This window comes from Manis pentadactyla, chromosome 4, assembly GCF_030020395.1.
Source record: "Manis pentadactyla isolate mManPen7 chromosome 4, mManPen7.hap1, whole genome shotgun sequence".
Lineage (NCBI taxonomy): Eukaryota > Metazoa > Chordata > Mammalia > Pholidota > Manidae > Manis > Manis pentadactyla.
In genome coordinates, this window is record NC_080022.1 from 153,910,124 (window position 1) to 153,934,415 (window position 24,292).

Genomic DNA, 24,292 nt, shown 5'->3' on the forward strand with positions numbered 1-24,292 from the left:
AGCAAAAGGAACCAACCCTTCACTCAGCCAATTTTTACTGAGCACCTACTATATGCCATTCACTGGGTTAGGCCCTGGCAGGTACAGAGATGCCCAAGGGATGGCCAGTGGTCCTTAGGAGCATGGTCAAGGTCTTGGGAGACCACCTTCAGGGCAGCTAGCCTCATCCAGTACCTTGCTTGGTCCAAATTGGCTCGTCCTTCTCTCCTCCCTGGTGCGTGCAGAGTCTGCACCTTGCTCTAGGTCAGCCCAAGGGTCTCTCTCTCTCTCTCTTTACCCCTTCCCACCCGCACTCCCCATCCTCCACCCCCAGCTCCCTGGCCAACTGAGAAGGTGCAAGAGGGAATCTGAGAGAATCTGTGCTGTTTGTTTTGGGTTCAATGGAATCTCATTTACACGTGTTAATTGCAACTAATTGGCACTAATTGGATGAACAGGGAACCCTCTGGGAACACTCATACCTTTAATTTGTAGTAAATATCATTAATTAACATATGCTAATTAGAGCCAATTAACATTGATTAAGGATTTCCAGCTACTTGGAAAGTACAACTCTGTGTCCTCTCTTCGTTGCCTGAAGTCAGCACAAAATATGATATGTGAAGTCTAGGTGGGCAGAGGACAACCCTCTGGCTGCACTTCCAGAATGGGGAGGCATCACAGCCTTGGCAGCCTGCACCTGAGCTGGGTGCTTAGCGAATGGCACCCTGCCCTCTCCTCCCCAGGACAGCGGGGCCTGCAGGGGAGGGGCTGCAAGGTTAGCACTTTTCAGGGAATGGGAGGGAACAGGCAGTGGGAAGGTCTGGGTGTTGGGATGTCCTTCTCTGGGCCTGGCCCCTCAGATGGGCTCAAAGAGCACTAGATATCAGCCTGGTAGGGATGGTGGGGCTGCTGAGACCACTGAATGTTTGGACTCCTCCACAGACAATAGAGGGTGAGACATTCATCAACCTGCATCTTGTTTGGCATGCATGTGTGCACACACGTGCACACCCCTCCTCCATCTGACAAAGGTGTGCGAATGCTGCCCTCCTCTATCTGACACCTCCTTGGCATGACAGGTGCACAGATGGTGGGACCACCTCTGTCAGACATCTCCTTTGCCCAACATCTTTGGATGTTTTTACTCAAGATTGGGATGCTATTCAAACTACCCATCGTATTGGTGTCAAATAAAAAAAAATCATTTGCCTGGGAACCAGAAGGCTTTTAGGTCTGCTTCCAGTTCCATTACTAACTAGCTATGAGACTCTTGGAGTTCATTTAAATATATATATATACTGTTTTAGTTTAGTCCAATTACATAAGAAATAAGTGTTTATTGCAAACAACCCCGTCCCCCACCCCCACTACCCCCTCCAGGGATTGCTTCTAAGGCCCGCCCTGCCTTTCCTTTTCGGCAATATTCACTTGATTGTTTCATGTCCAATGTCCATCTTCACCAACAATCTACAAGTTTCCTGAAAACTGGGTTCAAGTCTGGCTTGTTCATTGTAGCACTTCAGGGACACTAAAAATGCTGCTATAATGTTAAATAATATGTAGGATGAGAAAAAAATTGTTGAATGAATGAATGAACACATAAAACCATGTGCAACTTTGATCACCACAGAGAAAACAACATTCTGGATTTGTGTGTGTGTGTGTGTATCTATGCTTATGTATATGAAAAAAGTATATGTTACATATATAAAGTGCACATAAGTATATCTAGCCCCAAAGGCTTAGTTCAGTTTTTGCTTTAATAACTACAAAAGTGCTAAAACTTTAAAATCCAAAGAAATAATTTAAAACTTTAATTATTTAATTTGTTACACTCTAGTTTTGTGAATTGTGAACAATACATTTTTAATTTTTTTTTTCAGAAAAAACTTGATACTTTATTCAGTTTAGAAATCCTATTTTCCTGAAGTTAATTTCAATTATGCCTGTTTTTTTTTCTTTTTTTTTTTGGTATTATTAATCTACAATTACATGAAGGACATTATGTTTACTAGGCTCCCCCTTCACCAAGTCCCCCCCACATCCCCGTTCACAGTCACTGTCCATCAACATAGTAAGATGCTGTAAAATCACTACTTGTCACCAAGTTCACAGTCACTGTCCTTCAACATAATATATTTTTAATTTTAGGTGTCTGTTTTAGTCCCTCTGAATGAAGATAGTGGTGAGTCAAAAATTAAAACTAAAATTTTATTATTAAAAATTCACAAGACTAAATATGTGTATTCCTGCCAGCCCTGAGAACTGTTCTCCTTCAACCACTGCGTAAGTCACTAAGTCAATTTTTTATCTGTGGAATGGAGCCCGTGGTACCTGCACTATGTAATTCTCCAAGCCTCTCATGTGGAAGGATGTGTGGAATTTATAAGCCAAGGAAAGGGGGATTCTCCAGGCCACCTGAGAAGAAAAAGTCTTTTGGCTCTCAGATCTGAGCTCCTGGCTCTGATGGAAAGAGATGGGGGCCTAGGAGGGACAGAACCTGATGGGAAATCTCACCTCCAATGGGACCTCTGTGATAGATACTTACTTACCTAGATCTGAGAAACCAAGCTGTGCTGGAGGGGCTTGAGGTTCAGAACAATGCAAATTCAAGTCTGGAAATTTCCTCACAGGGGAAAGTGGATTAAAAGCCAATGCTGTGGGGCAGACTGTCTTCCAAATGTTTTACATGCATTCATTCACTTACTACTCCCACAACCCATTGATGTAAGCATTATTGCTATCCCTATGTCATAGATGATGAAACTGATGCTCAGAGAGGTCAATTAATGTGCCCCAGCTCACATAGCTAAGAGGCAGGGCTACAATTTGAGCTTAAGTTTAGTTGCTATGTGCTTCTACCCACATTTCTGGTGCCTGCAGATTGACTCCAGGATGCTGTGGCTCCTGGGGTGGGGTCCCCAAGGCAGGGGGCTCCTGGCCCTGACCAGGCCTCAGCAGCATGCTGAATGAACCCCCACCTCCAGCTCCCTCCCAGCAGGTCTGAGGGAGAGCTGCTGGCGAGGTTCACAGCAGCTTAATTACAAAGTGATTTTAATTTGTTTTTGTTAATTGAAATCTCATTAAGCAAGTAATTTACTCCAGCATAGCTAAGGAGTCCACAATTCTATGGGTGAGGAGGCTAGAGGGGTTTCTAGAACTTGCCTTAATCTGGGGGTTGTACTTCTTTGTCCTGTGACCTGTGTGCACATGTGCTTTCTGGGGAAGCCCTCCCAGCTGGCTGGGCACCCTTTCTCCTTCTCAGCCTATACTCCCCACCTGGAGTATATACCTATACACCACCTCAGGACCCTGGGCCCCACCCGCCTTGCCCTGTACCCTGTACTGAAGAGAAAAGGTGAACCCCTGCCATCCCTCTGCAGTGTGTGTGCACCCAGGTGTGTGGCATGTGGTATAGACACATTTGGTATTCACCCATCTTATGCCAAGCACTATTCTAGGCATGAACTGGAGATGCTGGGTACTTCTTAAGGGAGCTCTCTTCTGAACCCTGGACTTCACTGTTTCACCTGCTAAATATCCTGAGACCTCTTTCATCACATCTTATCATGGTGATCCCTTGCCATTTTCACCCTTTCCCGACTGTAAACTCCAGGAGGGCAGGGGCCACTTGGCTTCTTCATGGCTGGGGCCCTGGCCTAGCTGTGGGCATTCTCAACTGGGTTTGGGGAGGATAATTCCTTACTGAATCAGACTGCTCTGGGAATTGAAAGCCGTTTAGCATTCCTGGACCTTGCTCCCAGTAATTGTGACAACTCCAATGTGCCCTCTGCACATTTCCACCCCCGAGTGGGAGGACATTTTGAAACCAGTGCAAGGGCCCACATGTTGCCTGGCATGTGGTAGGTACTCCACAGGCATCTGAGTGGGTGACTGAGAGCATGTATGAGCTATGCCTCTGACCTGGTCCATGTCCCCATGGTGTGTGTGCATGACTGTGAAATGCGTGTGTTGCTGCTCTGACCTCGGGGCACCAGCAGAAAGTTATGGGCCCTACTGTGGGCTGGAGCCCCATTCTCTAGAGCTCTGTCTGCACCTAGTGTTTTCCCTCTCTCCCCATGGCCTTGTCCCCTGGCTGCCTCTTCAAGGCCTCCACCACCCAGCTGCCTCCTCCTTTTGCCCCTGACTACAGCCACTTGGTAGTTTTCCAGGCCTGACATTTCAAACATGCAATGCCATATGTATTGCCACTCTCAGGTAATTATCACGTAAAATTAAGCTAGTCTTGTACATGAAACCAGCAATTAGCCAGGGATTGAAGGTCAGGGAGAGCTCGTTTATAGAGTCGCTAACAAAATGTTAAGTGGAAGTGTGTGTCAGATGGGCCAGGAGGCTGGATTAGCCGGGGTCGCAGCGGTGGGACTGGAGAGCCATGGAGACTCCTGGCTCTGCAGCGCTGGGCACAGCAGGAGGAGCTGGGGATTTATGGCTCACACTTTTCTCTTCCAGCTCTCAATCTGGGGCACAGCTTTGAAGGAAGGTTGCTAAGCCTGCTAAATCCTAGTGCACACCAACGCTGTTTTCCCATTCATCTGGAAACCTGGTAAGTCCTGCCTAAAAGCCTATGTGTCAATTTAACCTCCCGCCTGACTGCCCACAATCCCAGCATTTTACACTAGAGCCTTTCAGATCTGCTTTGCTTATGTGAAGACAGAATGATGTTTCAAGACTCAGAAACTTTGCACATGCCATTCCCTTTGCTTGGAACACCTTTCCCTCTCTTCCAACACCCTTATGATCGGCCTGGAAATTTTCTATTCCCCATCTCAAAGTCTCAGTCTTCAATTCTCCAGAAGATTTCCTAACCCCCTGCCCCCATTTATTCCAGAAAGAGTTATCTTTGCTTTTGTGCATGAGCAAATTCCACTGTTACTTATACTCTATGGCAATTTATTGGTAATTTGTCTGTCCCCATTGGACTGTGAATTATTCATCTCTTCCTAGAAATCTGTAGCTGCTCAATAAATGTCTATGGAATAAATACAGAAATTATTCTTTTTTTCTTTCTTTTTTTTTTAATGTATCCTTCAAGGCCTTGCTCAGATGTCACCTCCTCTGGGCAGCTTTCCTGGATTCCCTTCCCTGGTAGAATCAGTCATGCTTTCCAAGTTCCCATAGCACTTTATACACATCCTTATTACAGTATTTACCAAAATTGCTTCATATTTCACTATAGGTCTACCCAGGGCTACCACATCACACAACCCAGGAAACCATCCACATTGAGCCAGGCAGTGTGTTTTCAATGAGAGATGGTGTCTGTACTTGCCCACTAGGCAGTGACCTTCTGCAAAGCCAAGATCCTGTGACTTTGCTAACAGCCTGCATATAATAAACGCTCATTGGCCACATTAGTGTCCATTCAGAGTAGGTATGCAACAAACATGCCACAAACATGCTCTTAATTATTGAACTGGAACAGATGGTTTAGTGGAAACAGCTCAAGATTTGGACTCTGGGGACTTGGGTTCCAGTTTTGTGTTTGCCACTAGATTGCTGTGCAGCCTTAAGTCAATCGCACTGCCTCTCTGGTCCTTATCTTTTAAAATCAGGTCACATGTGTCAAAGTTCCTGGGACAAAGAAGGTGTTCAATGCATGTGAGTTTCCCACTCCCCTTTTTTTCATCTGTAAGATGAGGAATTTTAAGATTCCTTGCGGTCTTGTAGAACTGTAGGCTCTCAGAACTAGAAGTTTTGAAAGGGATCTGGTGTAACCCCTGGCATCTTTGGTAGGTGATCATACAATTCTGGCTTGTACATCTCTAATAACAAGAAGCTCACTTCCTCACGAAGAAGGCCATTCTACTTTCAGACAGCTCTGGCTTAAAAATAGTCCCATTATCTGACACTTGGCTTCCCAGAGCTTCCATCATAAGCCCTGGTTTTGTATCATGTGGCCAGTCCCATTGCCCAAGACAATATTCATGGACAATGATCTGTTCAAGGCTCAAAGACACAGACCCACCACCAACTCTTATGTGACTTAATTTCAAGCCTACTCAGCCTCTTGGTTACCCTCCCCTGAATTTTCTCCCTTTCACCCAAAGACCTCTGAGAGAGGGCATCAGAACAGGGTAAGACTATCACCTGCCTCTGCCTAGAACCTGTGCTTCTATTAAGAACCCAGGTTGGAACCAAAGATCATGCTACTGGGACTGCTCTCTCTCTCAACCCTAACAAGCATTTCACCATGGAAGGCTAAGCTGGGAATGAGCAGAATTCTTAAGTTTTATTTTACATTTTAAAAAGAACCACCATAAACAAAATCCAAATACAAATGACAAACTAGGGAAAAATTATTTGTAACTCATAAGAGGCAAAGGCCTAATTTCCTTACTAGATAAAGAGAATCCACAAATCAATATGAAAAAGATCCACAACCTAATAGAAATATGAGCAAAAGATAGCAGATCATTGACAGAAATAGACCTGAAAATTGTTCTTAAGTATATTCATTATAAGATAAATGCAAATTAAAACCACAAGTATTTTCCATCTGTCACACTGACAAAGCTCAAAAAGTTTGATAACATTTTGTTGGTAAAGGGTGAGTAAACAGACACTCCTATACTGCAAGGACTAAACTGGTACAACCTCTCTGAAGACAAATGTGGCTTTATCTACCAACATTTACAAATGCACAGACACTTTGACTCAGTAATTGCACCTCTAGGAATGTATCTTGCAGATTCACTTACACATGCATAGCAACAAAGGCAGGGACTTTGGTTCATTTTGTTCACTGCTCTTTCTCTGGCACCTGGATTGCTGCCCAGCACATAGTAGGTGGCAATAAATGTCTGTTGAATGAGTGTGAATGGCTGAATATGTAAAATGACATGTTCAAGGTTTTTCACTGCAAAATTCTTGGTAAAAGCCAAAGGCCAGAATAATGTTAAATGTCCAACTATAATGGAATGGCATACTACTGTTAAAAAGATCAAGACAGTTCTCCATGTACTGATGTGTAGTGATCTCCAAGATATATCATTAAATGAAAAAGGTAAGGTGCAGAAAATGTGTGTAATAAAAATACAGTGGATATTTGCTTGTCTATGCATAGAACATCTCTGGAAGGAAGCTCCCAAATGGTCACTGGGCTTGCTTCTAGGTAGAGGAACAGGTGGCCTCAGGCATGGAATGGGGGGTAGCTTTACTTTTCAGCGTATCTCTTAGATTCCTTTTTAATTTTAGATCATGTGAATATACTACCTATTCAAATAAACAAATACAATTCAAAATTTAAACAGATTTGGGCCTAAGAATTAACCCTCTGCTTTGGGATCTGTTCATTTGTGTACACAACTATCTATCTGGCCATTTCGGAGCATGTATATGTATATGTGTGTGTGCATGTACATTTCCAATTTATTTGCTCACAACTGTGATTTAGTTTTCCCAAATCAAACAGTTACAAGGCCTTCCCCTGTTCAATGGTCTTTAAGGGCTCCCTATGTCTGTGAAGTCCAAACTCCTTGTCCTGGATCTTGGAATCTATTGTCTGAACCCAACCCACCTCCCACCATTCTCTTCACATAGTCTTTACCACCAAAAGATGGAGTTACCTGCCCTCTGCACGCCTAGCTGCCAATATGCACCTGCGCCTTGGTAAACTGAGAGGACCTTCCCTTCCTTGCCACATCCAGTCATCCCCATTCTTCAAGGCCCACTGCCCTCCTCTTTTGCCAGGAGGGCTTGCATGATGTCTCAAGCTGGAGGTGGTCTCTAATTTTTATCTGCATCTCTCTTACTGCATTTACATTTCTTTTAACCTTACATTAAAGCCATTTTGTAGCTGAAAACTGTTCTCCTAAGCTATTGGAAGGAAGGCAGTATTCAAGTTTGATTCCTATTTGTACTGTTCTCAGAGTCCAGTAAAACACCAACACATAGTAGGTATTCAAGAAATGCCAAAGGAATGGATATGCCTAAGTCTGGGTGGCAGGTGGGAAGTCTGTCCTTGTATTGTCTGAGCCATTGTTATCATCTTCCTCATCATGGAGAAACGCCTTTTGCACACCTACTTGCACAGGGCCTGTGTGGGGCCTTCTGTAGGGTGGCTTAGCATGAGGACACTGCAGCCCATCCACGCCTACCAGTCTGGCCACAAAAGAGGGGCCCAGACGTGACCAGACGATGAGGCAGCCACATTCCAGACGGATGAGGCACGCCTGGGAAGTCATATGTCTGGCTCACCAACCCACCTGCAGGCACTCAAGCTCTACCGGCCATCAGGCCGACCTGGGGTTCAAATCCTCACGCTCCTTGTGTGACTGCACCAACGGCAACTTGCTGGTCTCTGGGTCCTCACCCATAACATGGGAACTGCAAGTCCTATCTATGTGCTGCTGTGAGGACTGGAGAGGTCTGGTACGTGCTTGCCAAGGGCCTGGCATCTGGCAGGTTCTCAGGGGCTGATTACCTCAGAACCTGGGGCTGCCAAGCTGCAGACATGCAGGAAGCCACATCAGCCTGAGTTAAACCTAGAAAGGTAAATGTATTGCCAAAAACCCCATATGCCAAGCAGCACTTTCTTGCAAAGCCAAACGGAATTTTTTTGGCTCAACCACTGTTTGGGATGATTTTGCCACAGTTAACACTCTGTTGGTGAGAAAGTCAAGACCTATCCAGGCTGTGGTATGTACAGTGGATGCATGTGTGAATGGACTTGTGCACATATACACAGATACAAGGATGTGCAAACCTATCATGTAGAGGTGTGCACATATGTTCACATGCATGTGGGCTCCCCAACAGTCCTATAAGTGTGTCCATGTGTCCACACATGCATGTGTCGGCATACAGCCATTCATGCAATAGTGCTGGCATGGCCACCTAAGCAGACTGGAACACACTACCTGAAGGAATACAGGCTGGTTAGAGAAATGATGAGAAAAGATGGAGCAAAAAAGTAAAAAGAAATGTAGAGACTAAAAATGTGGGGTAGGGGTGGGGGCAGAAGACACAGGGTCTGGGGGCTAAGAACATGGACTTTGAACTTCTCCTGCGTTTGAACCCTCCCCTGCTGATTCTTAGCTTGTGACCTTGGACAGGTCATTCAACTTTTCTCTGCCCCCAGTTTCTCACCTTTAAAATGGGGATCAGAATGACAGCACATGCTGATCAGGACTGTTTTACAGGTGTTTTAAGTCAGACTGTTTTAAATCAGTTAATATGTGTAAAGTGCTTAATGGGGCCTGGTACACAGTAAGGGCTTAAGAAGTGGGGGTGGGGGAGCTCCCAGCAGGCCTTTTTCCTCACCTTCCTCTCCCTCCCCTCTAGGACCTCACCTCCCACCTTCTTTCCCTCCCTTCTCCCTCTGCTCACTTCTTGCTCCTCCACCCCACCCCGCCTCCCACAAGGCCCTGGTCTGTGTAAAAGCCAGGCTGGGAGCAGGCAATGCGTGCCATTGGCAGGGAAAGAGAGCCAAAGGGAGCAGGAGGAGGTGGAGACGCTGGCTCTGAAATTTTGCTTCTTTTTGCTGTTTCCCCAGCCATGCTCCCAGAGGCAGGAGGTTTCGGGGGGGCAGTAGGAGGACTCCAAAGAACAGACAATCCCAGCCATTCCCTGGTGGGCTGGGGGTCAGACCCCTCCTCACTCCATCTGCCTCTGCTGCAGCCGGTGCCATCCAGCCTGCCAGCCCGTCCAGCCCAGCAGGCTGGGATCCCAGGCCGTGCCAGCCCCGGCCCAGCTAGGGGTGGGAGTGGGCCACAGCCTGGGGTCTGTGAAGGGTTCTGCTGCTTTGTTTTATTTTTCCCTATCTCCTCTTTGCTTTCAGGGCCATGGTCTCTCCCAGCCCTGGGGCTCTGGCTCCGTCCTGTGCCAGCCTCAGGCTGTCTCATCCATCCCTGCATCTCTGCCACCACCTGCCTGAGGTCTCCTGCCAGCTCTGGGCTCGGGGAGCAGCAGGCCCTGTCAGCCTCAGCTCCTGCACATCATCCCCCATCCCCGCCCCCACTCCCCAGCCCACGGCTGGAGGCTGGGCCCCAGCATGTGGAGGAGCTGGCTCTCTGCTATGGCTGCCCCGGGCCCAGGGTCCCCCACCCTGTTCCCCACCCGTCCTTCCCCTCTTCTCCTCTCCCCAGTGACTAGAGTCTTCTTCCCACCCCTCTGCTTCCTCCCTGCCCAGGACAGCTTGCTTCCCTCCAGGCCTTGGCTGGAGGCTCACAATGAAACTGCCTCCCCCAATAGACTGGGAGGTGGGGAATCACCATGGCAACCAAAAAAGCCTCTCCTCCCTCCCTCCCCTTCCTCTCCTGCTTCACTGAAGGGGCTAAAGGTCTGGAGAGGCATCAGAGCTCTCAGGAATACAGGATGGAGGATGACAAGGGGACAGGAGTAGTGGATGGGACATCTGTGAGAGAGAGATGCTGTGAGGAGACAGCTGATCGTGGGACCAGAACTCTTGAGGAACAGGGTCTAAGTGTGTGACTAGTGTGGCCTTAGCCACAAGTTGAATCCCTAAGTGTGGCTGTGAATCATACGGGCAGCCTGTTCAATAAGAGCCTCAGGTGCCATCCTAAATACTAAATACTAGATACTAAAGCCAATCTCCAGAGATGATTACTACACATACCAAACTTGGAGACCCATCAGCATGCAGAAGGCTGGAACACAACAGACCTGTGTTTAAATCCTAGCTTGGTCACACAAAGTCAGATAATCACGCCAAGGCTCAGTTTTCACTTCTGTAAAATGGGATACTAGTACCAGCTCTGAAGGGTGTTGTATGAATTGGTCCTCACAGATAAAGCACCTTATGCACAGCTCCCCTGCCAGTACCTCCTGCCCTAGGCTCTGCCATCTTAGGGGGACAGGCAGGGTCTGCAGAGGACCTTCCCCCTGGGGACTGTCACAGTCTAGGCCCTCTCAGCCATTATGTGTAACAAGACACTATGAATTCTCCACACTAGAGCAACATGAAATCATTAAGGCAAAACAATAAATAGAGGTCTAGAAGTTATTAGAGAGCTGACAGCCCACAATGCTGTCCTGCAAACAGGAATTATTTCAGAACATTTTCAAATGAAAATCCTCTCTTCTTCCTGCATGGTCCTGTAATCCATTACCTGCTCTTCCCCCTGCTTCCCCTGGGTGGAGTGTCCCAGGAAGCCCTGGAGGACCCCTTCTGCTGAGTCAGACTGGCAGCCATCCTGCTGCTTCTCTGACTTGAATGCCCTTCGGTTCACTAAAAGCATCTCCTTGTTCCTTGTTTCTACCCGGAATCAGTGAACAAGCATCACCATGCCCCTCTTCTATCGTGACACTGTACATACTGTTCACTGTATACAGAGAACCACCCCAGGTCCCCCTGACAGCCCTTGGAAGATGGCTATGTTCTTCCCATTTTAGAGATGGGGGAACAGGGTCAGAAAGGCTCAGTGACAGGGCCAGGGTCTGGTAGATGATGGCAGGCCTGCAACTCAAACCTGGGGCTTCTCATTCAAGGTTTAAATGAGATCAACTGAGACAATGTATGCAGAGTACTCGCATGATATATGCTAAAAGCTATCATTGCTTTGTTGTTGTTATTTTGAAGTACTCTTTCTCACATGCCCTAGTCGCCCGGTTCTCCGATGGTACTACTGTGGCCATCTGTCATTTTTGACTGTCCGGCATCCCTTCCCTGTTATGGTGGTTAAGAGAACCCCCTTTCCTCTGGAGTACTTCCCCCTCCTTTCCATGTCACTCGATGAGCTGTCAGGCCTGTACCATGCCCTCTCCTGGCCTCCAGGGCGGACATGAGACCCAGGCTTGCCCTGTCACAGTGCCTCTGACCACAGAGACTGGGCTGAGCTGGAACCACCAAAATATTTAGCTGAGACTTTATATACAGACTCGGAGAGAGGCAAAAGTCCCCCTCTCTCCCTTGCCCTGCCCTTTCCCAGCCATCTCCCCTGACCCAACAGGGAGGAAGCCCATAAGGGGCAGGTGAGAATATGGCCAGTGCAGAGACAGAAGCAGAGGTGAGAGATTTGGTTAGATTGCTTGAGTGCCTGAATCTAGCTGTACCCCAAGGCAGCCCCATCTGCCCTTCCTAGTTGCCCAGGCTAATCATTTGCCCTTTTGGATTAAGCTCAGTTAAGTTGGGTTCCAGTCATGGGCACAGATGGGTATAGGTGTCACATGCATGTGTGTGTGTGTGTGTGTGTGTGTGTCTGTGTGTGTGTACTCAGTACATGGCCTTTAGCAGTGTATACAGAGAGTCAGGCTGAACCCAGAGAGTGAAGCAGGTCTCATCACCTCCTAAACCCTCCAGGGATACAGGAGGCTGAGTGTGCCCTGGATCAGGAGGTCAAGCCCAGGGACATCATCTCAGCAGAGCCATTGATTCACCCTCTAGGTATTTGGAATAAGCCCCGCTTTTCTGGGCCTCAGCTTCCTCATTTGTAAAATGAAGGTTAGAACTAAATTATCTCAAAGGGGTGTTGTACTGCTAATGTTCTAGAATTCACTCTATATGCCACTGTGTGCTAGGCATATGTCACAGGCCCCACCACACTCCCAGCCCCGCCAGCCCTTTCACCTTCATTTCCCGCAATTCTCCCACCACCATCCTACCTGACATACTATATACACCTCTGCAGTTCTGAACTCATTTCCTTGTAGCTCCTCAGGCAAACCATCCAACCATCTCCATCTATCCATCCGTCCACTCACCCATCCAATGAGCTTCGGAAATGTGTGAGGCATTGTTTCAGCTGCCATAGGTACCACACAGTCCAGGTGCAAACAAATACAAGTATGTTGAGAGTTAGGAAAGGGGACACATAGGATGCAAAGGCAGCATCTGGAAGAAGACTGTAGCTCTCCCTGAAGAAGGGACTGCTCTTTAAGGCAATCCTTGAAGGTTGAATAGGGCATAGGCAAGGGAAAGGAAGGAAGAACATTTACAGCAATTGGGACATCACAGAGACTGTTGGGAGTGAAAGAAACTCATAATGGAAAGTGCATAGTCAGCAAAAGGGAGAGGAGTGCAATGTGTGGCAGGAGGCTGGCAATGATGACAGACACTCCACCACTCTGTCCACTTGGCAAACTCCTATTCATCCTCACAAACCCTGCTGAGCTATCACCTCCTCTGGGAAGTGCCCTCCCTGGCACTAGAGTTAATTGCTCTTTCCTCTGTGCATGGTTTGTACTCCTATAATTGCACCAGTTCTCCTGCCCATAATGACCTCTTTGTACATTTGTCTCAGAATGCGTGTTCACTTAGGGCATGAAGCTGCTTGTAGTTGCAGTGCCTGGCACATGTAGGCACTCAATAAATGCTTTTGGACTGAACTGAATCACACAGTGCATATGTGGCCATGAGATAACTATGTTTGTGTTTGAGGAAGGGGCAGGGGGGGTGACAGGCACGTATGAGGGTACCTCTGTGTTTGAATTTAAATTTAACAATGTTTCCAGGGGGTTATTTGGAGTCAGTGGACTGTGACAAGCTGCTGACCATTTTCTCAATACCAAGAAAACTCGGCTTGGGTGTGTGAAGCTAGCTGGTCCCTAGGCTGAGCCGCCTGCCTCCCTGCTCCCCAACCCCTTCTTGCTTTCCTGCCCCATCTCCACTGGCCCACTTGGGGGCCCTCAGCTCTTCAGGGCTCTGTGGTGGGCTGAGGCGTGGAATGAGGCCTTGGCTCCCACTTGGATGCCCACTGGCTGCTGGCCAAGCTGGCTTCTGTGGCAAAGAAGCTGATCAATGGGAGCACCAAGCCCTAGGCAAGGGGAGGCCCTTCCTTCTGATCCATATCGACTGCCCCCTCCTTTGCCTGCCAATTTGTATCAGGCTGTTGTCTCTGCTTGTGTCAGGGAGCATTGGTCCCACTGCTGGTGACCTGTGAGGGGGATCTGCGGCTGGAGGGGTGGGGGTGGGCACAGGATCACCCTGACATAGGGAAACAGACATTTAACAAGCTGAGCTTGTCGGAAAGTGGCTGCCTCAGTGTGCTTGGCCTTCTCATCTACTCAAACCCTCAGAGGGCTGGTTCCTTCACAGAGCAAAAGAAGACAACCAGTGAGGAAGAGAAGAGGAAAAATGAGCTACTACCCCTCTTCCCTACCTCACCACCATGTCACCAGCAAGCCAGGTCCAGAATAGAGACCCTTTGTAGTCCCAGCAACCCCAAGACATGAGACCCCACTCCAGCCATTTCCATCAACGAGTAAGTATATAGCCCACCCTCATGATTTCAGGACATCAGAAAGCTGTCAGCATTTGTGGAGTATCTACTCTTTGAAGGCTTCTGGCACAGCCACACTTAATTTTCTCAACAATCCCAGACAGATACTCTTATTATTCCCATTTAGGAGATGGGAAAACAGGCTCCCAGAAGTTCAGAAGCATGACTGAGAGCCCAGAGTTTCTGGTCTCTTCTCTCCTATTCTACCTCTCTAAAGCACTGATGCTTGACTTCAGGGAGCTGCCTCATCAAGGGAGAAGACAGGTCACTTGCACCTGACAATGTAAATGGCCACAGTGGCCAGGCACATCTTCCATTTATGCACATGCGACCCACATGCACCGCCTCCCTCAATGGCCCCCCCAGGCTCTCCATTCCTCAGTCCCTGCCCCTCACCTCTGCTCATGTAACAGGCATATGACAGGCCACTGACCCCCAGAAACCCACTCCTTCTGCTTTTGTCTTGGTGCAGGAATGAGGGGGGAAGTGGGAGGGAAGAGAGGGGGATGGATCCTGTGCCTGGAGGCTCAGGTTGGACCTAGAATGACCTTTTCCTTAGCTTTTCCAAGATGACAGTGATCTTGAGCAGATCATTTAAGCTCTCTGAGCCTCAGTCTTCTCATTTATAAAATGTGGCTACACCTCACAGACTTTTATAAAGGAGATGAAATAAGATAATGCGTTTATTGCTGTGTTGCAGGCATTCAAGGAATGTTTAAAAATAAATGAGGAGTTAGAGTTTGGCTGGAAGGGAGGGCCAGGAGGAGCAAGGCAGGACAGAATGGAGCTGGTGTGCAAGGAAGGGCTGGTGGGATGAGAGGAGCAGAGCAGTGTTGGGGGCTGTAGAGAGACCATTAGGTTCCATCATGGAAGCAAGGCTGGGGAGGGTCCCGAATGCCAAGCTGACTTCCAACCTTTGTCTTATGGATTAATGGTTTTCACACTTGGAGCCCTCTGTTCAAATGAAGTCCTGCTTGGAAGTCTAACAGGGCAAGCAGATAAATGGCTCAATTGAGGCTGGGAGGTTCCAGAGTCCTTCTTTCAACCCCCTGTCCACCACCCCTCCTTCCAGGAAGAGTTCTGTGGAACACACAGAGCTACACCGAGCAGGTCTGAAGAGCCTCCACAGTGCAGAACGAGTCAGAATAGAACCAGAGGACTGAACAGGGAGGACTGGGGGCAGGGCTGTGTTCCTGTCCTCAGCCTTAGTGAGTATTGCCCTCAGTCCCCCTCATGAGCCCCCTTGTCTCCATCCCATACAAAAGTTGATGTGGCACCTTCTGGGAAGGCTGGCTCTATCTATTGGTCCTCTGGACAGATGCAAGGGTCACCAGGGAAACTGGGGACTGAAGCTGGATGTCTCCAGTGGGACCCAGGTAAGGGAGTGCAGATTTCACTGCTGACAAGGCTCCAAGGTGGGTGCCATGGCCAAGGGCCTGTGTGTCCCCTCCAGCATTTACCCACTGCCACTGACATGCTCTGGTAGAGCTGGGCACATCCAGTTCTCCACCTGGCTGGCTCCTGCTTATCATCAGGCCTCAGCTGGGCCACACCTTCCCCCAGAAAGTCTTCCTGTCCCCCTCCACACTGGATTGTTTTGGATGCCCCTCCTCAGAGCCCCCACTGCCTCTCTTGTAGCAAGAATCCCTGAGTGGTATCATTGCTCATTTATTTCTCTTCTCTGCTAGGTTTTAAGTTTGAGAGTTTGAGGTGGAGACTCTAGCACAGTAGACTCTGCCTGATGCAGAGTAAGTGCTTAATAAGTGCTGGTGAATGAATGAATGAATGAATGAGGCTTACCCCAGCATGGGTGCAGGGAGAGATGAAGCAACAGCATGAGCTCTTAATAGGTGAGAGATGAACTTCTGAAGAAGGGATGCTGAATGGGATGAAGGCCCAGCCAGGCAGAGGGTGGGAGGAGAACCGAGGCTGCAGGGCTCCAGGACTGCAGGGCTAGGGGTGGCACAGCCTCTAGGCATTACTCACTTTTTCCACTCCCATGTCTTTCCTGCCTGAAGGGGACTTGCCCTTCAGGCCATATGTGCTCACAGTGCTCCACCCTCTGCTTATCACTTTGCATGCCCACCTGCATGTGGGTGCATACACTGAGTACTAGGCAGATCTTTGTGTCCCTGGGCTGAGTAAACATGAGCGGGTCAGAGCTGCCTGTGTGTGTGTGTGTGTGTGTGTGTGTGTGTGTGTGTGTGTGTGTGTGAGAACATAGATACAAGTGGCAGCAATCAGTTTGGTGTGCACATGTCTTTGTGTATCCCAGTGTGTGTGTGACACCATTGCATGCAGAGCTCCATATGCAGAACATGTCTGGGTGTGTTTTTGTACACATGAGTATTAGTGTGCCCACTGGGGCTGGTTGGAGCCCGGAGTGTTCTGTCATTGCACCCAGATTAGCCTTCACTTGGAAGCGTTTAGGTGACGATTTACAGCCACACCTGACCCTGGCCTCTCTGCCCTGTCCCATGTGTGCTGCTGTGGCTGCCCCCTGGCCCCTGCCCACCCCCTGCCCCCTAGCCACATAACTATGATTTATGGCTGGCCTGTGGGGAGCAGCCCCCTCCCCACCTCTCTGCAGCTCCTGCACCAGATGGGCTGCCTGCTGCTCCCTGGAGCAGCTCCGCCAGGGAGGGTGAGGCAAGATGACTGCTGCCAGGCCCAGCTCGGTCCCTCCCTCGCCCACTGCTCACCCCCTTCAGACAGTCCCTGTCATCCTATCTTGGGCTTGTTCTTGGCTGCTAGAATTGTGAACTGAAATGGGAGGTCAGAATCTGTGACACAGAACAGAAACCATCCCCGGTCCCCTAATCATCTCCACCCCAGACATAGACAGACAGATGGACAGACACACACAGATAAAAGTACTGACTGGTCCTCACACAAAGATGCTTATGGGGTCAAGTTTGACAAATGCACATGTATGTGTGCACATGCATGCATACGCGCACACACGCACCAACACACACACAGAGTGAGTGTTTGTGGGGGATCTGCATATGTGTGGGGGCTGGGAAGGGAGCCAGGCCCCCTGCAGCCAAGCCAAGCCTCCCCTGCTCCCTGCTGGTCTCTGCCTCCCTTCCTCTGTGTCTACACTCCCTGATGCCAAAGGGTATCTTCTCCAGCTTATGCCAATCCATTATGAAGGTCCATTCAACCAGCAAGGGCATTTCTGGGGGTATCCCGGGGTACATCCTTGGGGGTCTGGGGCCCAACCTTGTATTCCCAGGTTAGCATTGCTGGGTGCAGGGGTGTAGTAGGGAGACCCTGGGCTGTGTCAGGCTGAAGGTGAGAGCTGGAAACAAAAAGATTGGAGTAAATTATTATTCCCCCCATGGCTTTCCCAAGGAAAGTGGAAGCAGCAGCCTGAGGCCGGTTTTCCTATTTGATGGGGAATCAGATAAATGGCAGGCAGCTTGCTCTGATAAGGCCTTGCTCTGGGCACAACCTCTCTCTCTGAAACCCTCTTACTATGCATAGAGGAAGGCTATCTGTGCAGCTGCACCTTGACACAAATATATCTGCACCCGAGATGAAGCAATTCCCCCAGAAATTACAGCAGGGGGATTGCATCTGAGGAGGCGGCTCTTGGGAGGAGTGAGGGCTTCAAGGGAGGGAGGGAGGAAGGGAGGGAAGAACGGAGGGAAGAAGGAGAGGCCTGGGCAGGCAGGGAGAGAAGAGGGAGGCGGCTGGGAGACTGGGAGTGGGGAGGAAGAGGTCGAGAGGACTGTGCCAGGGAGCGGCTCACAAGCATCTCTGTATAAAATTTATACTTTTTTTTTCCCTCCAAGCAGCTTCCACAGAAATATTCTTTCCCCCAGCATCATCTTCTTAATAGGGTAACCCTTACTGCCCCTACCCCTGCTGCCCTTACTACATTCTCCTCTGTCTACAGAATTAAAAATAAAGTATGTGGACAATAAAATAGATTTTACAATTAGTTGTCTAAATGGAGGAGTCTCAACTGCCTTAAATTTATTTTTCAGATGGGGAGTGGGGTAGTAATGCAATTGAAATAAGTAAGTCCACAGATACATAAATATTTTTGAAAAGATGGAGAGCACAGACTTTTGACTGGGCATTTGAAACACTTTTCCAACTTGTCACATGGCTGTGTGTGCGTGCATGTGTGCACACGTGCAAAAACATGCATGAATATACCTACGTGTGGGTGTGTTCTCATGCGTGTGACTTACACACACAGACATACACATACACTCTGCTCTTTTCACTTAGTCTGACAATAGCACCATCCTCTTCCTCTTCCCGCTACCATCTGCCCATCTCTGTGAGCCTATGTAACTTGTCTCCTCCCTTCCCAGTATGAGGAACTGGAGCCTTAGGAGGTCTCTAGCAAGCCCCCTGGCCTTAGTAAGAGAAGCTTAAGTGAGAAACATCCCACTAGGTACAGGGGTCCCCATCTCCTTCCAGATACCCTCTCATCCTAGCTCCTCCTTGGCTGGGCAATGGTGCCTGAGGGCTCTGGCAGCAGTCTTGACAGGACAAGTACATGTGGGAAGGGTGGTGGGGCCATGTGGGATGGGGGTCCTGTTCCCAAAGCTCTGGGGTACAGGGTGGGCCTGTTGGGGTGGGATGGGCAACAGGAGGCATTTCATGTACAGGGGTGGTGTGTGTGAGAAGAGGAATGGAGTGTGGGTACATGTGTCCATGCTCCCTGCCCTCCCCAAACTGGCACCTGCCTTGGGTCCAACTGCTGAGCAGCTGTGCAACACAAGAGTCAGCTGACAGATGCCACAGACTGGCTTTTGTCTGACTGAGAAAATCACACCCTGCCCTTAAGCCCCTGTGGTGGCTGAGGCTGGGAGGTTTACCCATCTCACCCTCCAGCTCCAGCTCCAGCCCTGGAAAGCAACAAGGGCCTTCATTCTGTTCCCCAACTTCTGGAAATTGGAGGGGTGATGGGGAAGGTGCAGGAAAGTGGTGGTTTGAGGGAGAGAAGCTTTCAACGCCTTTGCCCAAACTGTGTGATAAACTCCCCAAACCCATTATGTCAGGGGTTGGTGGCGTTGGTAAGGGATAGAAGAACTCTGTCATGTCAACCTAATTCAGCTGGAAAAGGGCTGGGCTGGGAGGCAGGAAATCAAGCTTCTAGTTTTGCCTCTGCCACTTCTCTGGCCAATTAGTTCACTCTTCTGGGCTTAACTTTTTTCATCTGTAAAACGGGGGGAAGCAATCTTTGAAATGATAGATACAATATTAAATAACATGGGTAACTGGTTTTTAGACATGTATTGGGCCAGTGTGGCAAGAACTGACTTGTAGTAACTGCATTTCACCCACTACTGGTTTGGGCTGAGCCTGGTGGAGCCCAAGACCTGCTGTCCTTGCAGGAAATAATTCTTTTCCAGGCTGGTGAAATTCTCTGGATGCACTTGCAAGCTGTCTTTGGAGACAGGCTAGGAAATAGGAGCCCTCCAAGAGGAACTACTGTGGATAACTAGGTTGGGCCATGTTGCAAGCAGAATACTGACCCCATCCCAAATTTTTCTGCAGTGGAGGATTTAGCCTTTTTAGGCTTGAAAGGGGCAGGGAGCCTGGGAACTATCCTTTAGAGCAAATGAGAGAAGGAAAAGCTGCCTTGGGAAGCCTAGAGAGCTATCCGCTTGTTCTCCATATTGGCAAGCTGGTGTCTACATTGGGATACGAACCCCCATCCCTGCCTATGGTAGGACTTTAGCTATCATTGCTGTCACATTGGGACATTGACTATCATATCCACTGCTGTATATCACAGACTGCCATTGATCCCGATATTGGGGCATTGATTCCCCTTAACTACCTCTGAATCAGGGCATTGATCTCTGTTTTGGGATGTTGATTCCCTTACCCCTTCCTATGGTGGGACATTAATTCCTTTCAACTAACTCCGGATTGGGTCACTGATTTCCCACACCGCAGCACTGATTTATCCTTCTCAATATCTGGGCATTACCATCACCTAAACCTGAATAAAGACACCGATTTTTATTGTAGGGCTTTGTAGGGATTCATTCCAACAATCATTCATTCATTACATCTATTGTGTGTCATTCTTTATGCTAATGGTTGGGATCTGTTTTTCCTTCTCTTCCTACCATTGGTCTCCATGTGAAGACTCTAATTCCCCTTCAATTTCATGGCTGTGGATGGACCCACCTTCCTGCATCCATCACCCCATTCTTCTTCCCCCGGTGACTTCAACTAAGCTCTGGTCATCAGTCAGATGAAGAGTGCCTAATACAGGTGAGGGCTGTATGTAGCATATTGGAAAGAGTATAGACTCCAAAGTCATGAGTTTGAGTTCTGGACCTTACCAATTATTAGCCTCAGTTCCCTCATCTTTCAAATGGGGATAAGGAGACCTACTTTTCAGGTTTCCTTTGCAGATTAAAGGAAAGAAGGTAGATGAGAGCAATGAACTGGACCTGGAGCACAGACTGCAGTGCTTTATAGTGAGGCTTTGTCCCTTCCCTGCTCTCTTCCCCTCCAGCCCAAGGAGATGGCTCTAGTGGACACATCCGTGTGTCCCCCTCATACTGCTGATGGGGCCGAGACCTCCTTATCCCCAATGCACCACAAGCAGCATCCCCCATGAGGTAGGCCCCTCACAAATTCCAGATCTAGCTCTCATTTTTTTAAATCCATATAATATAGATAGTGAAGAGGAGCAACGTTTCCACCCTAAGCCTCTGTGTAATTACATATTTTGGCCACGTGCTGGGCCTGGGATAAATCTGTATGGTAATACAGGCCAGGGGCTTATGATGTAGGCACACATGCTAATTTTTAAACCACAAAATCGTGGCTGTTTTTCATTTTCATTTCCAACAACGCTGGCAGAGATTAGGTCTTATTAAGCACCATGGGGCCTGCCCTCCCCCAGCCACCTGCGGGGCTCCTTGTGGCTTTCACGGGCTTTGGGGGCCTGGTGCTGAGGCAAATGCAGCCTTCCTCATTGTAGAGCAAAGCTCTGCCCAGGAGGCAGTCCCCAGGCTGGCAGACTGAGGCTGTCTACCTGGGGCTGGCAGGTACCTCCCCCTGGGGCTGCTGCAAGGTCTCACTCCATGCAGGGAGGGAGGCCTCAGAGCCCACAGTGCCCACAGGGATTGAAATTCCAGACCGAGGCCTCTCTTCATGGGAAGGAAAAGTGGGTTGCCCTCTCCAAGGCCCAGGAGTTATCCTCAGGGCCCAGAAGAACAAGGCCTCAGGCCACCGACCCTGCAGTCCTAGTCCAGCCCCACCTCGTGTGACCTTGTGCAGGTCCCTTCCTGTCCTTGGGCCTCCATTTTCCATCTGTCAAGTCCATGAGATTGCAAACAAGGTGATCTGGACAACTCCATCCAGTTCCAAAGTCCTGCGTTTGAGCTTCCTTTCCCCCACGAAAGTGCAAATGGAACAGGGATGAAGCATGGGTTACATGTGGGCCATGTGTTAAACTATAAACTTTCACTCTCATTTAATCTTCCCCTTGACTCCCTGAGGAAGCAGAATGTCAAACAGCGAATCCCATAGTCATTACTCAGTAGCCCGATGTTTCTCACCTGTGCAATAGGGGCATAATGACAACAGCACTACCTGAGAGGGTATTTTCGGATCAAATTAATTACTACAAAGTATACAAGATGCTGAGAACAGCGCTGGGCACATGGTCAGCATCACATATATGCTGGACATTATTATTATTTTACAGATAAGGAGATGGAGGCTCAGAAAAGGATAAGTAACGCTCAAAGCCACAGTCCTGGAAGCCAGGTCCTGTTGCTCCCCAAGGGTTGCTTTGTCCCATTAGCCTCTTCACCACACAGAAGCAGGGGCAGATGCTCTGCCTCCTGTTAGTCCCCATTCCTGGACACTGAGCAAAAATGGCAGCAGAGAGATGCTGAGATAAGCAAAAGGGTCAGGAGGTGCCCTGAATGAGGCTCTGGACTGGCCAGCACTCCCAACGTTGACTTCAAGAGATCCTTAGGCACGAGGGAGCCAGCCGGACAGTCTGAACCTAGGGTCTGGCAGACCCTCTGCCTGTCTGAGGAGAGAGGGGTGGGGAGGGGCCAGGGAGGAGGAGCTGGCCAGCCCCCTTCCATTCTCTCTCCATCTGCACCCAGAAGCAGCCAAGCATGACCCCCGGCCCCCCTCCCATTCCCGCGCCCTCAGCATTCTCCCCTCCTGGGCAAGGGCTGCCCTGTCTCTGGGGGAAGCCTGGTCTGTGCTCAATTTCATGCCACTTAATCCCCACGTCTGCCCGTGAAAATGGCGACAAATCAGCCCCAACTGCCCAAATGTCCCATCTCCGACATCTCTCCACATCCCCCTCCATGCGACAGCCCTTGCCCATCAGACTGGAGAGGGAGCTTCCACACCAACAGCCAGATGAGAGGGCCTCACTGTTGACTCAGACTTGCAGGGATCTCTCTTCCCTGGCCCCTCCCACACATCCCTTCTCCACCAGGGCCAAGTCCACAGCCCAGACCCAAGGAGACCCATGGCATGCTCTCCAAGTGCATGGTCAATGTCTGGGCCCTGTTTTATTCTGAATTTTAATGTTGTTGCATAATGCTCACTCTTTTACTTACTAGTTTCTTTTAAGAACAATTTATTTTTTGAATAGGTAACATTCATATGAACAAACTTCAAAAAGCATAAAAGGGAGGGTGAAATGGCTCCCTTCCACCCTTGCACTAGTCCCTCACATCTCCCTCACCCCCCAATTCCCAACCCAAGGTCAACTAACATCCCCAGATTCTTGGGTGGCATTCCAGGGATCTGCTATGCAAAAATAAGCAAATACAAACATACAGAGAGTCTTTCCTGCCTTTACTACAAATGGTGGTGTGCTGTACACTCCAGCCTACACCTCACTGTTCCACTTACTATATCTCAGTGACCAGAGTCTCCTTTCTCATCCTCCCCTCCACGCATGAGGCTATTTGCAGTTCTCCCCCTCTTCCTCCCCCTGCCTACCAGAAAGGATTTGAAGCCATACAGACCAAGATTCAATCCTACCTGTGTCAACTGCTCTCTGGGAGACATTGACGAGTTCATTTTCCTCTTTGGCCTTAATCTCCCAATCAGTAAAATGGGAATATTAATGCATACCCACCTCACAAGACTATGGGAGGGTGTTATAAAGAAGATAACATATGCAAAGTGCCAGGAGGTGAAGCATAACTGCCCATTCGTTTCCTCTCTCTCTCTCCTCCCCTCAGATGAACGCCTACTTGCCCCTGGGTCACCCCTCTTGAGGATCCCTCAAGAATCAGGTTTCCTCTGCATCTGTTGTGCTTTGGACCTGCCCTGGGGAGAGTGTCTCTGTGATGTGGTGTACCACCTATACTCATCTTCCCCTACAAAGTTGTAATTTGAAAGCTTCTGATGAGCAGGAACCACAATATTAAGGTGTAAATATTTATAGTTCAGAACTTTTTTCTCCCCCCATGTTCTCATATCTCAGCTGATCAGGGGAACAGGAACAGATAGAGTTGAAGAAGCCTCTCACCCAGAAAAGAGCAGAAAATTATCAGCAGTGAAAGCTGAATCAGAATAGAATCGATCTAGTTGGTGAGTGGTGAAGGCAAGAGAGGGCAGAGCTGGAGTTTTAGGAGAGACAAAGCAAAAAGGAAAAGGGAGTGGAAGCACAGTGACCTATTAGACTTTGGGAAGAGACAGGATTTTGAGAGTTTTGCTATCTGTTGCATGATATAACTTCCTTCCCTATTTTGCTGCTTGTCTAAGAGAGTGGTAAAAGTTTCACTGCAGATCAGTACTTTTGGAGGCTCTTAGGGGTTTTTTGGATGTGCCCCAGGCTGAGACTGACCTAAGGTGCATTCAGGTTGCACTGGGCATCCTGGGCCTGGCTTAGCAGAAGTACAGGGTAACAGAAATATGAGAAGGGCAGGTGGAGGGGAAGGAGGGAGAGCACATCCAGGCTGTGCCTCTCAGTTCCTTCTCTGGGCAGCCCACATGATAGACAGTGTTCAGAGGCGGCAACATGTCTCAAGAAAGCTATCAGGAAGTAGATAAGCTAGGTATTTCTAGGTGAATTTTACCTCATTTTATTCCTTCTAGCAATCTTATGAGGTGGAATTAATATCCCATTCTAGTTTTAA

The 24,292-nt window shown here is 48.8% G+C and overlaps 1 long non-coding RNA gene across 2 annotated transcripts in view; it reads left to right on the forward strand.

Moving 5' to 3' along the window:
• Positions 1-24,292, forward strand: part of LOC118925323 (uncharacterized) — a 45,188-nt gene that overhangs the window by 11,465 nt on the left and 9,431 nt on the right. Inside the window, exons 2-3 of one of the 2 annotated variants that reach the window (XR_008997299.1) lie at positions 4,453-4,546; positions 5,180-7,223. This is a non-coding gene — a long non-coding RNA (uncharacterized LOC118925323). Of the gene's footprint in view, positions 1-4,452; positions 4,547-5,179; positions 7,224-24,292 lie in introns of those variants that run through there. The other variant, XR_008997300.1, reaches the window with a different exon arrangement.